The sequence below is a fragment of the Otolemur garnettii genome, unplaced genomic scaffold (genome assembly GCF_000181295.1).
Source record: "Otolemur garnettii isolate 467f Iridium unplaced genomic scaffold, OtoGar3 scaffold00002, whole genome shotgun sequence".
Taxonomy (NCBI): domain Eukaryota; kingdom Metazoa; phylum Chordata; class Mammalia; order Primates; family Galagidae; genus Otolemur; species Otolemur garnettii.
Genome location: NW_003852397.1, coordinates 14,903,010 through 14,921,896, shown reverse-complemented (window position 1 = coordinate 14,921,896; position 18,887 = coordinate 14,903,010). Strand labels below are relative to the sequence as shown.

General features: G+C 39.1%; 1 protein-coding gene and 1 non-coding gene across 4 annotated transcripts in view; one reads left to right on the top strand and one right to left on the bottom strand.

Moving 5' to 3' along the window:
• Positions 1-18,887, top strand: part of MAN1A1 (mannosidase alpha class 1A member 1) — a 186,117-nt gene that overhangs the window by 77,208 nt on the left and 90,022 nt on the right. The gene's annotated exons all lie outside the window — the stretch shown is intronic.
• LOC111725709 lies at positions 1,245-1,350 on the bottom strand. Its single transcript, XR_002773723.1, has one exon. It is a non-coding gene; the product is annotated as a U6 spliceosomal RNA (small nuclear RNA).

The following is an 18,887-nucleotide window of genomic DNA, read 5'->3' as shown; positions in this document are numbered from 1 at the left end:
TATATATATATATGTATATATATATAAGCATCAGGGCGGTGCCTGTGGTGCCTGTGGCTCAAGGTGGTAGGGTGTTAGTCCCATATGCCAGAGGTGGAGGGTTCAAACCCAGCCCCAGCCAAAAAAATAAATGAATAAGCATCAGCTAACTTATCTTTAAATGTGTGAAGATATAAACAATGTTTATGTAAAATTCATAAATTTACATGAAAGTATGTACTGAACAAAGGTCGCTGTTTAAACAAAAAGCAGAGGAAAATATTCATGCGGAATGAAATTTAAATATATGATTGTTGGACAAACATTCATGATTCTAGAGCTGTAAGAAGTTAGATGATTAGAGTTGGCAGTAGAAATGTAAACAAAATGCATATCAGCTAATTAGTTGGATTTAATGCAACTATACACATATGCAGAGCTGTTTATTTTAATGTAGTGCATTTGGTTGTGGTGATGTGCGTTTGTGTTGGATTTCCTTCAGAAATTACGTGTTAACTAATGTATGAAACTATCATTTGATTTCCTGAAATATGGTTTGGTTAACATTTTTTATGGTCTGGAAATTAGTGGCCATCTAACATGAATCCTCTAAAAATTTTATTTGAAAAGTTTTCGTGTGTTATTTTATGACAGATGTATTGCTTATGCATTTTTTAAGTTATTTTTCTTTAAAACATTTTACAGAATAGTGCATTGACAGATCTCAGGGTTAACAATTTTAATAACTGAATCCATATCCATATCTGCTACATAACGAAATGTTTTTTCCAAGAGAGGTCTGCTGGTACGCCTGAGTAGGCCCTCATTGGTTTAGATTTTGAAAGCAAACAGCTGGCAGTCTTACAATTTAGGTAAAAATTCATTTACATTGATACTAAAATAAACATAAGCCTCTAGAACACTGTTTTTAACTTAACAATTGATCTTTATTTTAATTTGAAGTATCTGATTCCTCTAAATAAAGCAGCGCAAATTGAGAGTCTAGGGCAGGGGTCTCAAACTTTTTAAACAGGGGGCCAGTTCACTGTCCCTGAGACCGTTGGCGGGCCGGACTGCGGGCCCTGGGACGAGTCAGCTGCTAAGAGGACAGGCAGCAGCAGCAAAAACACCCAGCGGGCCGGATAAATGTCCTAGGTGGGCTGCATGTGGCCCATGGGCCGTAGTTTAAGGATGCCTGGTCTAGGGCCTTGCAAAACAATGAAATCCAAGAGCGTTAATGGAACAGGCACAGAAGAATTTTTTTTTTTAATATGGAATGCTTCACAAACTTGCTTGTCATCCTTGCGCAGGGACCATGCTAATCTTCTCTTATCGTTCCGATTTTAGTACATGTGCTGCTGAAGCAAGCACAGAAGAATTTTTTTTTCATAGCTCTTTATTTTAAATGCTTCTGTTTTTCATTCTAGCCAGAAGGCTAGAGTTAGAAAGGATCAGCAGAAGAGAGTGTCACCTTGGTGTTATAAATATTATTTATGTTGATGCATTTACGTGCACAATCATATTTCAATAAGTTTTTTTAAGTGTCTGCTATGTGATGGCCACAATTGCTATAATTTCTAAATCACTGCGAACTTCTCTGTCTTACTTCTTTGGCTGAACTTGGTATTATGATTATCCATAGTGATTTTTTAATTTTTCTCTCATTATTTCCTCTAGTCAAGTAGAAAGTAGTAATATGATATATTATTTAGGCTTAACTGAAATTCAGATAACAACTCAAGCACTTATGTTGAGTTTCTGCTGTCTAAAGTTTTATGTTTTATAAAATAGTTTACGTTTCTAAAGTTTTATATCTAGTAGAGTAATACTACCCCAGAGTTTAACCCTGAAGACTTAGTTATGGTGAACTTTCCTCTATTATCTGGTCAGACTTCCCATTCACACATTTGGTCTCTGTGATTCACTCCCTAATCCAACAAATACATGTTGAGCGTCTGTTACATGCCAGGCTGTGTTCTTATCTCTGGGGGGTTTAGCAATGAACAAATCAGACAAGGTCCCTGCTTCCATGAATCTTACATGCTAATGTGGTAAAACTTTAAACAAGTTCACTTCACAGGATAATTGCAGATAGTGGTGAGTGCTGTGAAAAAAATACAATCATGAAAACTGGGTAGAGGAGAGGGTGGTGGATGATGAGGACAAATGTAGGTCAAGTTGGAGCCACAGTCAGAAGGATAGGAAGGAGCCACCATGACGATCTGGAGAAAACAACATTCTAAACGGAGGAACCTGAGAGTTTTGAGTTTATAGTTGATTTCTCTCCTTTGGGGATGAAGAAGAGGAGGAGGAGACGGCCTTATGGTAATGAGTTTGGCAGTAGTAATAAGACAGGTTTGTTGAGGGTGTATAGTGTACCAGGTACCCAGTATCAGTACTAGGGAAATACATAATCTCCCTGGTGTAGAGACCCTGGACCTCTGAGACGCTAACTCCTTCACTGCACAGAAAGTGACAGAAATAGGATTAGCTCCTGACATCTGTGCCACAGCCCATGACCCTACCCGTGTATTATTCCCCAAACCAGTGTTAACGGGGTTAGGGCCACAGCTTTTCTTTCTCTTCTGTTTACCTGCTCGTCATTTAAACATCTGATCCTTAAAAAATGAGTTAGCAACTCTTTAATCCGTGAGATCTTCTGCTTCTCAAACTACAAAGAAGAATTAAGTTGTGAAAACTAAACAGTGATACCTCTCATAGGAGTTAGTAGCGGAATTTTGCCCAGGTTAGACTTTAAAGTATTTATTCTTTGCATTTGAGTCTTTCTCAAAACAGAGACAAAGCTCCTCTTGAATTTTTCTGTGTAGTTCGTGTAAGTCGCAAAAATTCTTTTTCCTTCTCCATGATTTTATTCCTCATTCCCTCTCCCTCTTCATCAGTGGGGAAAATGCTATTCGTTGTCCAGTGAGCACATGTGACAAGAACCTTGCAACATTTATAAAATACCCTTGGAATTCCAGCTGAGTGTCTAGAAATAGTTCAGAATATTCATAAATTTATATATACGTTTTACTGTGACATTGACAGTTAAGGCATACATTGAACTTTATAAGTCAGGCATATTGAGGATGGTAATATTGAGGGCACTGAATGAGGTAAAAGTACATGATGTAGAAAAAGGAGTATTATTTTCAATTTTTGAATCATATCGTCTGATGAGGAAATATGACGGGCAAAGGTAGTGTCTTGTCATTTTAAATGAAACCAAAATATTTTGGATTTCTCAACAGACATAAATTGTGAAGGCTTATCAATACAATTGGTATGCTTTTATGTAATTAGAGAATTCCAGAGAGCATTTAGAAATAGCTCATAAATCTCCCGTATGTTGACAGCACTTTAATGAATTTCTTCAGACTATGAATAAAAATCTGAAATCCAGTTGCCTGTTTGCTCTTTATATTTTTTTTGCTCAGATTTACTGTCATATATCATAACAGTAACTGAAAAACAAAATATTCACATATCTGAAGATTTGCAGTGAGTCAGGTTTCCCCTTAATTCTGGTAATTTTTCTCAAATAAAAATACCCCAAACCAGTGCTCTTACGGTTAAACTAAGATTAGATCCACTGACCTGGCATCTACCAGGAATTTCTTGTGAGGGTGCAATCTATTATGAAGTCTTAGGAGGCCTCTGAAGTCGTGGAGTTTCCTTAGCACTCAGGGAAGGGGACGGCTCCCACACTGTCCAGTGTGTTCATCCCACTTCACCACTGCCCGGGTGTTGCACTTCCCGCTACTTCTCCAGTCAGTGCTTTCCCCCATGTCCAGACAAATGCAGAATCACCATTTACCCAACTTATAAATATTCATAGTAAAACAGCAACACTTAGACTCCTGTCCTCAGTGACTGTACACCTTGTTGATACCTAGTTTGGTGAGAGTAGGGCAAAAATTTCTTCTTAGACATTGCTGATGGAAATGCAGTTTGGCACAGTTGTCCTGGAAAAATGATTAAGTGCTGTGTATATAAGAAGATCCTTAATAAAGGTGTTTATTTAGTTCAGATTACTCTGCATTGGGGAACCTGTCCAAAGGAAATAATCCAAAATGTAATCACATTATGCCTAAAGCAGTTAATGAAAATATTTTATGTATGTAATATATGAGAAGACACATCTTAAAAAATTCAACAGAAAGAGAATGGTAGAACAAATTAATGGAATGCTGTCACAGAATATTGGGTAGCCATTAAAATTTATACTTGCTAATTTATTTAATGACATAGACAAGTATGGATATAATAATCAAGCAGTATATAAAACTATGTACTGTATGATTTTAGCTATAGACAATATAGGGAAAAATGCATAGGGAGTTATTCCTGAATATAAATAATATTTGCTTCTAGTTGATATGTTAGCTTGGCTCTCACCTGTTTGTTTTTCTGTACTCATCAGAATTTCCATAATGAATTTATAATATTCTTATGATCAAAATAATATCAAAGAAAAAAATCATAACTAAACTTTTGCTCCTAGTCTCACTCAAAGTTGGATTGTTCTAGCTTCTCTTAAGATTTAAATTTTTAAAACGTTCTTACTAGAACCTAGCCTGTGAAATTTGAAATTCACCTTTTCCCCTTTTCTGACATCTGTTTCGTAAAGAAAATGACTTAATGATAATTGGATTTCCTTCTTTATAGTCAATTTATAGATTTCCACTTTAGAAGGGTGTTTATTTACAACATCTATTAGCTGTTAATATTATCCTCAGTTCACATGGAAATGGAGGTGACACAAAGCTTAAGGAAACAGATTGGTCATAAATTTTTGCACAGTCTCAGAGGCAACTGCTTGGTCTTTGCATTATCAAAAGCAGTTTAGGAAGATAGAGATTGCTTATAATAACAAGATTCCTCTGTTACACAGACACACTCTCCGAGAGTTCAACCAAAAAGAAAATAAGACTTTTGTAATCTCTTTACATTATCTTTATAAGAGCAGAATTATTTCTGATAAGTGTATAGGCTCTTTTATTATAATAATTGTCACAGATAAGCGTATGATAATTAAGGCTTTTGTGTCATTATTAATGTAGAGGGAAACTTGGGTGTCCTGAGCACCTGATACCATCAGCGATTTCTGTCTTTCCTACAGGATCTAATTGAAAGAAGGTGTTAGGGAAGACATAGCAAAGAGCCCTTTCCTGTTGTTACAAGCAGTAAATGGGCCTTAAGAAACTTTCAACAGAATGCATGCTGCTTGAGGAAGAAGAGAGTAACAGACAAGCTGTTCAGTAATGAGCCAGGGAGAAGGGAAAACCTGGTCTGAGAGAGAACAGAGGTAGGTGACTATAAAAGGGAAAGGATACAGTCCACAGAAACTCACGAGGCTTCCCACGTCCAAATCTAGACTCACTTTACCCATTACCCAAGGTCATTAGAAAATGTATTTTTAATAGTTGTAATTTTTACTTTATTTCTTAAAATCCAAAGCAAATGTGACTATAAGACTAATCATGATATGAATTGATAGAGCGTGGTTGTGGCTACACAGACACTAATGTGTCCAATGTTCTGGGGAATCTATAGACATGATAAAAAGCTGGTAATGTCTCCTTTCACTTAACTTCCTCCTCACCCTAAGACCGTGCCTCTCCTTCCAGTTACGGGATATCGCTGCTTATCTGAGAACCTATAATTGAAGTAGACTTTTATATAATGATCTGAGGCTCTCGCTACTTGTAATTGTATTTCTAGGGGAGGTTGCCAAATGTTTAGCCTATTAGTAAGACCATTTGTAAATGGGGCCTGGTCACTGTATTGGAGACATTCACCTAATGAACTGAAGAAGTAATTCTTACAGAGAGGAAAGCATATAGCCCTTAGAATCTGGAATCCTGATTTCTCAGACTCGGTTTGGTTATGGACTTCCTCTATTCTGTAGAGCAAAGCCTTATATCCCATTAAGTTTGTTTCATTGTTACAAAGAACAGAATATGAAATAAATGTCTTTTAAATCCCTTTAAATCCAATTTTCTGGAACCACAATATACTGATTTATTTTTAAGTTCACAGAATGTTATAAATTAGGAAGGAGTGTGTAGAAGAAATTTCCTTCCTATTACTGAAAATTTCCTATTCCATTTTTGGGTCTAAACACAGTGTCTCCTGGTGAAATGTAGAGTTGTACTTCTTGCTGTGCAATGCTTTGGTAATCTAGATGTGTAAATATTGGGCAACAAAAAGAATTCAATAAGTTGGGCAACTTTTTCCTCTGGAAAAATCTTCTGTTCATAGAAGAGGAAGTGGTTGGTTGATAGTGGAAGGGAGATGGTAAAATAATAGAGAAAGAATCACTTCAAGGACAACAGTGAACTGCAATAGACACAGAAGCAACTGGGGACACGCACTGACTCTTCACTTAGGAAATAGCCACAGTCTTAACTCATTTCCTACCTCAAATTTGCATGCAGTTTGCAATCCCATTTTCTTGACCAGCTCAATGGGAATTCTGGCAGCTATGGTAAGAATGAGAGCAAAGATTTTATCTCCATTAAAAACTGACTTTCAGGTCTAAAGAACACATGCAAGAATTTAGTGAATATTGTTTCGAGAAGCCTTTCCTGATAAATCAGAGAACAAGCTTCAGGCAACCAAAAGACCACATATCGTTATGACGTCCAAAACAAGCACATCCATAGAGACAGAAAGTGGATTAGTGGCTGCCTGGGACTGGAGGGGTTGGGAGGAAATGTGGAGTGACTGCTAATGGACATAGTGCCCCTCTTGGGGGATGGTAATAATGTTCTAAAGTGATCGTGGTGGATCAATTTAGTTGGGTATACTAAAACCACTGAAGTGTTTACTTTAAATGGATAAAGTGTTAAAAATTATAGTGCTGGCTCGGCGCCTGTGGCTCAGGCGGCTAGGGCGCCAGCCACATACACCTAGGGTGGCGGGTCCGAATCCCCAGCCCGGGCCCGCCAAACAACAATGATGGCTGCAACCAAAGGATGGCTAGGCGTTGTGGCGGGCGGCAGGCGCCTGTGGTCCTAGCTACTTGGGAGGCTGAGGCAGGAGACTCGCTTGGGCCCGGGAGTTGGAGGTTGCTGTGAGCATGATGCCATGGCACTCTACCCAGGGGGACAGCTTGAGGCTCTGTCTCAGGAAAAAATAAATAAATAAATAAATCATAGTGCTGAATTATAACTGGAAATATTAGTATGAGCACATGAGATATTTTATCTTAAAAACATAAATATGCATCTGTATTTGTGTGTGTCCCTTGAAAAGGCCTAGAAACCACGATGAAATCAGTTGCTATGAGCCTCCCAGATTATGGCTGTGAATTAATATTTTCCAATAACCAAGACTTCTAGAAGAAATGAGTAAAATTGGAAATGTCTATGATTAGTCTGATACACCTCATCAAGCCAGGTAACAAGGAAGCTACAAAGACTCAGGCTAGAGTAATGTCAAAGGACAAAAGCTTCCAGCGGTCAAAAATGAGAGTTTTGAGTTTCAGTAAAAAATAAGAAATGTAAGAAAAATAAGAAATGTATGTTTAAATCGACAAGTTCAGGCCAGGCTCAATGGCGTGTGCCCTATGGGCCCAGCTACTCAGGAGCCTGAGGTGAGAGCATTACTTGAGCCCAGGAATATAATACTAGCCTAGGCAACATAGCAAGTCTCCATCCATCTCTAACAAAAGATAAAAATAAATTTAAAAGTACTATCATTAGGCTTGGCACCTGCAGCATAGTGGTTATGGCACCAGCCGTATACACCAAGGGTGGTAGGTTCGAACCCAGCCTGGCTCAGCTTAAACAACTGCAAGAAAAAAATAGCCAGGCGTTATGGTGGGCACCTGTAGTCCCAGCTACTTGGGAGGCTGAGGCAAGAGAATAACTTAAGCCCAAGAGTTTCAGGTTGCGGTGAGCTGTGACGCCACAGCACTCTTACCGAGGGTGACATAGTGAGACTCTGTCTCAAAAAAAATAAAAATACTTTAATTAATAAATTTATTATAATATTAAAAAGCAAAAATAATTGATCACCTTCAAAGAATGACATGGAAGCAATTTATTACCATGGAAACCAGTAAATAAAGGCAGTGAGTCAGATACATATCTTGCGTCTCCTGTGTGAACTGTATCATTGGTAACCAAATAGTGGATAAGCAAAGTGTCTCTTAAAATTATTGTGCCTGCATATAAATGAATGTGAAGTGATAAAAGCAGAAAATCACCCATTTTTACAACCCTGGTGAATTACTGGATCTAGGCCATGATCATCAACTAACTGCTAACTTCTCAAAAAGGAGGGCAAACCACATACGTGCCTCTTGATAAAATATCACCCATTGTCTTGCCAAAGGGATAAAAGTCTGTGAATCCAGCTTCCAGAATGACAGAAACACAGTGAGAAGAATGTGTTGGGCTGGACTTCACCACAGATAATACAATCAGGAAAACACAGAACCTGTTCCCTGCAGTTCAAATGACCCAAGTTTGTCCATGTAAATTATAAGACAAAGAAAAGGGAAAACAGGGAGCCTGTGGTTTAGAGAAAAAGGCTTAGAAGTCACACTTTTTAAGTGATCATGGCTGTCTGTAGTGTCTAATGATGCAGAATAGGTTGATAAAATATAAAGAAATATAAGATGGTAAACGCTGGGATGTGGTCACTTTTGGAAAGAGGGAAGAAGCGGGCTTCAAGGGTGGCCGACCAAGTCCTATTTCTTGATTTTGATAGTGGTTACTATGGCGTGTGTATTATAATAGTATATTAGGCTATATATTTGTGTGTTTGTGCTGGGGTGGAAGGATTTGGGTCTATGTGTCCTTAAGATCTAAATATATTTTAAAATAATAATTTTTTAAAGATTATCCAGAAGGATAGTCAACCTTAGTGGAATCTGTTTAAGCTGTTGGGATCTATTTTGGATCATTCTTTTTCTCTAAAAGAATATTTAATGTATCGGGTTAACTCGATATGTATAAACTATAATTATATTTCAACATAAAGCAAGCATAATTCAAACAGAGTGTGTATATAAATATCTTCTGTGTCTTAAAAATGCTGCTGTAAACATCCGTGTGCAGGTTTTTGTGTGGATATAAATTTCCAACTCCTTGGTATAAATACCAAAGAATGCTATTGTTGGATTGTTATGAAACTGCCACGCAGTCTTCCAAGTGGCTGCACCAGTTTGCATTCCCACTAGAGACAGACGGGAATTCCCGTTGCTCCCCACCCTCACCAGTATTTGGTATCGTCAGAGTTCTGGATTTTGACTCATTCTGATAGTACATGCTGATATCTCCTTGCTGTTTGTTATTTGCATTTCCCTGGTGGTGTCTGATGTGAAGCACCTTTTCATGTGCTTCTGTGCCATGTGTATATCTTCTTTAGGGAGGTATCCGATAAGGTCTTTGCTCCATCTGTTTAATCAGGATGTTTGTTCTTAAGTGCTCTTTGTATATTTTGGTTAACAGTTCTTTGTCAGATATGTTTTGCAGATATTTTCTCCCAGGCTGTGACTTGTCTTCTCACTCTTTTTGGGTGTGTCTTTCACAAAGCAGAAGTTTTTAATCTTAATGAAGTTCAGCTTACCAATACTTTCTTTTCATGGATTGTGCCATTAGTATCGCACCTAAGAAGTGCTCCCCAGGACCACAGTCATCTAGGTTTTTTCTGATGTTGTCTTCTAGGAATTTTGTAAAATTTCTTCTCGGAATTTTATATTTCCATCTGTGATCCATTTTGAGTTCATTTTTGTGAAAGGTGGAAGGTCTGGGTCTAGATTCATTTTTTTTGCAGATAATCTAGTTTTCCCAGCATGATTTGTTAAAAAGACCATCTTTTCTTCATTGCATTATCTTTGCTCCATCGTCTAAGATCACTTGACTACAATTGTGTGGGTCAGTTTCTGATTTCTCTGTTCTGTTCATCATACCTGTTACCAATATCACACTTTCTTAATTACTGTATCTTTCAGTCCTCCAGCCTTATTCTTCTTCCTCAATACTGAGATGGCTATTCTGAGTCCTTTTCATCTCCACATAGACTGGAGTTTTGTTTGTTTATCTCAGAGACAGGGTCTTACTCTGTCACCCAACCTCGAGTGACTCAGGTGACTCAGTCATAGTTCCCTTCCACCTTGAACTCTTGCCACAGCCTCCTGAGTAGCTGGGGCAGTAGATGTGTGCTACCACATCTAGGTTAATTTTTAAATTATTTGTAGAGGTGGGGGTCTCAAATTCCCATGTGATCCTTTACCTTACCCTCCCAAATTGCTGAAATCACAGGCATGTATGGAGCCTGTGCCCAGCTCCCTATAAAATTTAGAATCAATTTGTCCAAATCCACAAAATAACTTGTTAGTATTTTTTGATTGAGAGTGCATTGAATTTAAAAATCAAATTAGGAAGAACTAACATCTGAGTCTTCCTATCGATAAATAATGAAGTATCTCTCCATTTGTTCTGCTGTTCTTTGATTGATCTCATATTAGTTTTATAATTTTCATCGTATAGATCTTGCACATATTTTGATAGATTTATACGTATTTCATCTTTGAAGGTGTTAATGTAAATGGCATTATACTCTTAATTTCAAATTCCATTTATTGCTGGTATATAGAAAAGCAATTGAAGTTTGTATATTAACTTTGTATCCCACAACCTGGCTATAATCTTTTATTATTTTCAGGAGGGTTCTTTTGTTGATGCTTTAAGATTTTCTACATAGACAATAACGTCATCAATAAACAAAGAGTTTTATTTTTCTTCCCTTCCAGTCAGTATACTTTTTCTTTTTTTCTTACTGCCTTAGCTAGGACTCCAGTGCAGTATTAAAAAGGAGTGATGAGAAGGAACATCCTTGCCTTGTTCCTGATCTTAGGGGCAAATCTTCTGGTTTCTCATTGTATTGCTAATGAGATGTTTTAAATGTAAATGTCCATCCTATTTTTCAGATATAAAAGGCTCAACCAGCACAAAATCAATATGTTGATTTTCCCCTCCTTGTAGATTCTAATCAGTCATGATAGATGAAGTTTACCAAGTATAAAAAGAATTTAGAAAGATGGTAGGAAGTTTTTTAAAATGTTTATTTAAATTTTCCAAGTTTACTGAGGGATCCTAGACATCAAAATATTTTCACGTATCTCCTAGTTTACATTTTCTTCCTCTGGAGTTTTAAATTGAGAATGTTAATGAAAAGAAGCCCAAAATGTATTTCAAGAAAGTTGTACGTGAATTGTCTTCACGCTCAATAAAAAACATACTTCATTTTACAGATGTTTCTGGATTCCATTATTCTAAATCTCTAGTATTAGCATACCTCTGACTGTTGAAAAAATAATTGGCTTTTTTTTATAGTGTTTTTAACCTTGTGTGACCAGTCCTGTGCTAAAACAATGCTATTTTGTTTATGTACTATCACAAATAAAATAAGTACTTTATATATAGATGTCCCCTTTAAAACTGCATACTATTGTATGCTGATTCGCAATATAGTTTGTATTATTATTGCAGGAAAAGTGCAAATTAAAACTGACAGACACACTAATGATATAGAGGACGGAACCTTTAATTGCTGGGGAGAACTCTGGTGCCTCAGGGTAAAATGCTGAGTTCCAGGTAACAGTTCTCTCTAAACTTTCTTAGGCTTTTCCCTTCAGCTCAGTATCAGCTACATAGTTACAGTTACAACAAGGAGTTAGATTATATTTCTTCAGGAAACCAGTGTGTTGTTATTTGTTACATAGTATTTTTTTAAGGTTGTTTTAGCTCAGGATAAAGTGTGTTCTTATTTTTGGAGGAGGAGCTCTGCAGCTGCCTGCTGCTTTCCCAGGATCATTAAAAAGTATAAGATTTATTTCTCCTTTGCCATTCCCCTCCTTGAGACCCCATCGATCAGGGATGAGGGTCTCATCTCATTTATTGTCGGTATCCATGGCTACTTGATAATATCATTGAGTCATGAACATTTTGCTTGCATTCCTTTTTATCACAATTGTGGAGACTATGTCTTTGAGAAATTGAACAAAATTAGGTACTAAGCAAGACAAAAGCAAACATCCTTCAATTATGAGAAGGAAACTGATAATCATAGTTTTAAATCTTCTTAGTTTAAAAAACCAGTCACCGAATAAACAATCAGGGTTAAACCCATCCCACGCTTTTATAGGTACATGAGCTATTTTAGTTCTCTTTTTAGTTATAGCTTCAATTACTTGTCCATCATCAATCTATAAACAATAGTTAAATTGAATTTTTCACACATTTTTCTTTTAGCTGCTAGAAGGTAGTCTCAGATCAATTAGTTTTGATAAATAACATTTCTCGTTTGGGTTTTTTCATGGGCCAGTAGGGTTAAGGCTTTGCTAGTCTCATTTGTTACTATTTTTAATACTGCTTGTAATTGGATCATTTGATTCTATGTGTGTGTGTGTGTGTGTATACATATATATATATATATATTGGAGTTCTGTATCCCTATGACCCATTTTCAGCTCGGGTGGCTGGACCATAATATTGAATTATTTGCTGGGGAGGCCATTTATTCTCGCTCCAATTTCCTATTACCAAATCATGCTTTTGTCTTATCAGTCTAGAAGCATAAACTGAAAAACCTGACAGTTCTCTAGTCTGTAGGGGCAGTAGGGAGAAGGAAGGTTTGATAAACTTACACAACTTCCATACTATCTATCTGGAAGCTTTATGTGAGCAGGTGTCTGCAGATCCAGTAGAGACCTGGTGGAGCTGCCAGGTTAATGCTGATCCTCAGAAAGTCCTAGGCAGCTTTGAGCTTTGGGAATTTACTCAGCGGGTTTAGTTCAGTTATGTCCTTGCTTAACCAGGTAGTTCCGTTGGTATTTTCATTATACATTTTTAGGCCTAGACATGACAGCTTCCCTACTGGGATAGTGAAGTTGTTTCTTTCTCTGGTAAACAGTATTATTGACCTATGGTGGACATTTTTAGTGTCCAAAAGCTTACTCCCACTGCACGCTTATAGTGAGTACATTAGGAGCAGGATCTGAGGGAAGAACTCATCTGGCATCCCAGGGCCATTTGCTGCTCATCATTGTCCCACCACAGACAAAGCAAGATGTTATATTTAAGGGTTGAGCAATGTTTTCTGCCAGGTGGAGGAATAAGTTTTGAGTTTTAGGAGGAAGGTCTGGAGCAGTTGTCATAATTTATCACAGGAAGCCTGGTACATAGGCTTTGAGGTTTGTTTTTTTTGTTTGGTTGAGTTTTTGGGTTTTTTTGGTTTTTTGGGTTTTTTTTGGGAGACAGAGTCTCCCTATGTCGCCCTTGGTAGAGTTCTGTGGCGTCACAGCTCACAGCAACTTTCAATTGTTATTCCCATGATAGGGTCTGTTCCATGTACATCTATTCTTAACATAAGTCTTTTGCCTATCTAGGGCTAGAAGAGTTGGTTATATTTAGTATCAGAGGATTACAATTTCCTCACTTAAAATTAGGGGAAAGAGGCTTACCATTTAATGAAGTAATAATTTCCAGGGGTACAAGGTGAAGGAGCTTTCCCTCTTATTAAATGTTCTGGATTACTGTCATTGAGATTAACCTGTGTGGCCTAAATTACACAAGGCCAGTGTGTACATCCTGCACAGGGGCCCAATCTGTGGCACATATACTTACCTCTTCTAGTAGATTGTCTTTCCCAAGATGGATTCGGGCCTGCTCCCTCAAATGTTATGTTATTAAAAATTGGGCATGCATCAAAGGTTAGTGTATTTGCTTAGGTATTCCTTCTGTTGTAATTCAGGTTATTGTCTTTCTAGGGACATCAGTATACCCTGTAGCAAATTTAGTCTGCTCTGGGAGTTCAGAAGGATTGTAGCAAACAGCAGGCCCCCTGGGGGCACACATACCTGATATTGGGTGTTATTATGTATGCAGGCTCCTTCAGGCTTTCCTGTACATTCATAACAAGAGTAAACCAATAACGCAGTTTTAACAGTTTGTCTAGTGTGGGTTACCTCTTGGATGCATTTTTCACAACCTTCACCATGTCTTACACCTGAGATTAAAGAAGCAAGGTGAAAAAGTCTCAAGCACAGAATCAGTCCTACATCACTGCTGCTCATCCTCAAGCTTCTGCCATACGTAGACCAGTGAGTTCCTGGTATGTGACTGGGGCAGGGCTGTAGTCCTTTTTTCTCAGGGGTAAGGCGGTAGGGATGCTCTGGGAGTCCTTTGACCATCTCCTCATCACAGGCTGGTTTCACCTGTGAATGACGTATACAGGCAGGAATGCCATCCACCTTTACTACTGTACGTGTAGACGGGATCCCCAAGTAGGGGTCTTTCCACTGGGGTGTCAGCAGGCTCAGGCTCCAATCTTTAATCCACACTCAGTTACCTGGAGAGTAGGGTTGGTCTGGGGAAGATAAACTAACAGGACATCTGTCATTCACCCATTCTGAAATCTATTTCATTTATTTTTCCCAGTGACATTAGTTGGTTAGTAAGTTCTGTTTCTCCCAGTTCTCTCTGGGTCCCTGGTAAATTCTTAAAATGGGAGGGGACCTGTGATATCGTATTTTATAGAGTGTTCTTTAATGAGAGTTCTTTTGATAAGGGTACATCTGATTTTAAGCAATGCTAATGGTAAAGCCTGGGTTCACTGAAGTTTAGCCTCTGGGCATGTTTTCCTTCTACTAGCCTTTAATGTTCTAATCATTCTTTCAACTTTCCCAGACTCTGTGCCCTGTGGGTAGCATGCAGTTTCCAGTCAGTTCCCAACATGGTAGCAGTGATTTGTTAAGATCTGTCCAGTTACTGTAAGAGCCAGACAGAGCAAAGCCAATTAAGAAAGAAAAGCAGCTGCTATTTCAAAAAGTAAAGAGGACTCTTTTTTTTTTTCTTTACTTCCAAATGAGTAACTGACCTTGGGTCTTTGCTGAGTGCTGGTACCTTATCTTACAGCCCTTCGTAACATAGCAACCAGGGCGTTTAGCAGGCAAAAGGTTAGAAAAACAGTTTAACAAACTGTGTTCATTTTATAATGGTAAACTGACCCTATAAGTTCTGACTTTTGATGCATTTTTTTCATTACTTTAAACATGTGTACAAGAACGGAAATCTAAGAGGCTTTAAACATAATAAGTCTTATAAACTGAGAACAGACAACTTTGTTGTTTTAACTAGAGATTTCTTTTTCATTATAACTGACTTAATCATATACAAAATTCTTTTTAAATTCTTCTTTACAGACTTTCACGACTTACACACACAGTCTTTCAACATTTTAAAATTCCTTGTTTTGTCTTAAATCTTCTTTCTTAAAACCACCAGTTACTTTAAGACAAAAAGTTTTCATACAAGATTCTTTCTGATACAAAATTATTCTCTTTTCTTGTATTCTTCCTTATCAAAAGTACATCTTCATACCAATATCTTTCTGCATGTCTTTTTTTTTTCTTTATTTACTGGTTCCTTTTATTTTAACTTTAAAGTCAGAAAAAAGGAAAAAGAAGGTTGTATGCAGAATCTCAGTCAAGCTTCTCTAAAAGTCTGCAATGTTAAAGGAGTGAGTTGTTTAACTTAACCTTAAGATTCTGTCCAAACAGTGGGGTAGGGCAATTAAACTTGATCTCCCAAAGACAAAGTTGTAGAATACACAGGGGGTTGTATTTTACTTTCTACTTTAAAGATGGAGCCACAAAAGCAGGTCCACTGTCAGGGAGCCTCTGTAAAGAGGGAGGCCATACTTAAGGATGATTTCTCTAAGTAGAAAACGTGTGACTTCTTTGGCTTTTGCACATAGAGAACGAAAAGCTTCGACCCTCCCTAAGTCAGTACGTGCAAATACCAGCAGATACTTATTTCCTCTGTTTGGAGGCACTTCAGTAAAGACCAGTTGAATGTTTTCAAAGGGTATAGTTCTTACACTTTGAATACCTGGTGGTAAACCCGGGCCTTGTTTGGCATGAAAGTGGCTACAAGGGACACATCTTTGATTATTGTTTTTGCCAGGCTAGTTAGATGTTTTATATAGAAATACTTTCCCAGTAGTTGTTCCAAAGTAGAGTGACTAGATGGGTGGACTCGTGCACAGCCTCACCACAGTAGTTCCCAGGAATTCTGGCATAGCTGTTCTTCCCTCTGGTAAGTGCATCCAGCCATCATCTATGGCAAATGTTTGCTGTTATGCTAACCACCCTATTTCTTACTGTATACTGGTGTTGCATTTGGGACCCAAGGTAGTAGGGCCTCTGCAAATACCCCTTGGCTTGCTGCTACCTGGTATGCTTCAGCCTCAGCTTTAGGATTTCCTAAAATAATATGTCCTCACCCCATTTGGTGTCTTTTGCAATGCTTTACTGTTACCCTGCTAGGTTTCCACACAGCTTCCAGTAAGTTTAATATCTCCTAGTGATATTTAATGTGTTTTCCAGCTAGTGTAATAGTCCCTTTTTTCCATACCATGCACAAGCAGGGTTAAAAAGGCACACTGTGAATCAGTATCAATGTTGACTGTCTTATTTTTACTTAATTCCAGCGCCCTGGTGAGTGCTCTAATTCCTGCCTTTGGGGCAGATGTCCCAGGTGGAGTCCTTGAGCATCTGAGTGGGTTTTACTTCACTGTCTGTAGCTCCTGCATATCCCACCTTTCCATGACCAAAGGCATCTATAAAACTGTCACCATGCACAAATGAAGTCCAGTCAGGTTTTGTCTCAAAGTTAGTTTATCTGCTTCTTGTACAAGTAGAGCTTTTGCTGCTAAAGCTCTTAGACCCGCCGACCGGCCTCTAGTCACTCAGTTGTTTAGATGAGTATCCAATGGGGTGAATCCATGACCCCAAGGTCTCTGTTAAAACTCTCACTGCCATCTTTTCTCTCTCTGATACATACAAAGTGAAAGGTTTAGTCAAGTCCAGGAGGCCAAATGCCAGAGCTGTCATTAGCTTTTCTTTAACGGTTCGGAATGCTTTCTCCTGGGGAGTCCTCCCACACTAGGGGCTCCTTATCACTCCTCTTTGTGGCTTCATACAAGGGCTTAGCAAGCACAGCAAAATTCAGGATTCCTAGGCAACAGAAGCCAGCTGCTCCTAAAAATTCTCACAACTGCCCCCTGGCCTTGGGAGCAGGCAGGTTACAAATCACCTGCTTTCTTTCTAGACTCAAGCCCCTCTGGCCTTCTGCTATGGTGAATCCCAGATATCGTACTCATTGTTGGCATAACTGTGCCTTCTTTCTGGAAATTTTATATCCACGGTTCTCTAAATGTTTTAACAACATATCAGTTCCTTGAGCACCTCCTTTCCTGGACTCATGACCTAATAGTAAATAATCCACATGTTGCAGTAAGGTAAACTGTAACTGTTGTGCAGGAAAGATTGACAGGTGGACAATGCTTGGACATTGCTTCCCCAAAGATTGTAAGGGAGTTTTTGAGCCCTTGTGGCAACCAAGTCCAGCTATGTTGTCAAACAACTTCATTTCTAGAGTCTTTCCACTGGGAGGCAAACAGTTTCTGACTCACTGGAGCCACTCTGATGGTAAAGAAGGCATCTTTCAAATCTAACAAGTGAACCAAGCCACCCCTGCTGATGCCAAGCTAAGAAGAGCATCCAGGTTGGCACTGTCGGGTACAAGGTTGAGATAGCTTGATTAACTAATCTCAAGTTCTGCACAGGATGATATTTCAAGGTTCCTGGCTTTGGTACTGGCAAAAGAGGGGTGCTCCATTATCTGCAGGGGCAGATAATTCCATAGGACCTCAGCCTGTTTAAAGGAGCCTGAATTCCCTCCATTGCCCCCCTTAGCAGTGGATACTGCCTTTGTCTGACAGGTGGTACCTCTGTCCTTAGTTCCACATATACACGTTCCTGGTTTATGGCCAGTCCAGGGGGGTTGTTTTCTGCCCATACCGTAGGCCACTTAGCAGTTAACTCCTGACTCTAAGTTTTCTTGTTCTGGCCTCATGAGTAATCTCCACTCTTCTTCCCGAGGCACTGTTACAGTTAACACTAGACGTGGTGTAGGAACGTTGAGATCAACAGTTCCCTCCTCAGTTAATGTTACTGTGGCCTTATTTGTATTTCAGGTGGGTCCTCTGGATTAGGAGCTACTAGTACTTGGCCTTTTAGTTTGTCACCAGGTCTTTTGATCTTTTGTTCTTCTGCTTTAGCTGTCATTGCAGTTGCTGCCTGTCCTCTCATCCACAGGGTGGCTCTAACACTAGTGTCAGCCAAGTGTCTCTGTTTGGGAACTGATCAGGGTGTCCAGGCTTGCCAGTGACTATTCTCCATACTTTCTTTACTTATGATGGCCAGCCTACTACCAAACGATGGCCATTGTAGCACACAAACCTTTCTCAGCCTTTTAGGGGTCATGGTAACTCCACAGTCCTCTACAAAGCCTTTCTTAAAATTCTGAACCGTTAAGCCTAGAGGAGTTTCCTTAGACAATGCAAAACCCATCCCTGTGGCACAAAGATCTCTCAGGTGCCCATCTGGCCATGCCTCTCCTTTAAGGAGCAACTTAGCTAAGGGGCACCAGTGTGAACCCTGGACCTGGTTGCCACTGTGCAGCAAGTCACTGTTATACCTTAAGATGTCTCCAGGGAACCTCAGGTAAGGCCCAGTCTAACTCCGTAACTGTAACTAGTTGTGGAGTTATACAAACAGTCACTTTTTCACACACTACTTATTGGCAGAGGCTAAAGAATTCCTCCCAATCCCTCCACCTCCAGGAGGTCAGTTCCTCCTCCCATCCCTTTTTCCCTTCTTACTGAGGTCCTCCACCTCCTGGAGGTCAGTCCCTCCTCCCGTTCCCTTTTTCCCTTCTTACTAAGGCCCCTCTGCCTCATGGAGGTCAGTTCCCCTCTCTGACTGCGGCCCCCTGCCTCATGGAGGTCAGTTCCCCTCTCTGACTGCGGCCCCCTGCCTCATGGAG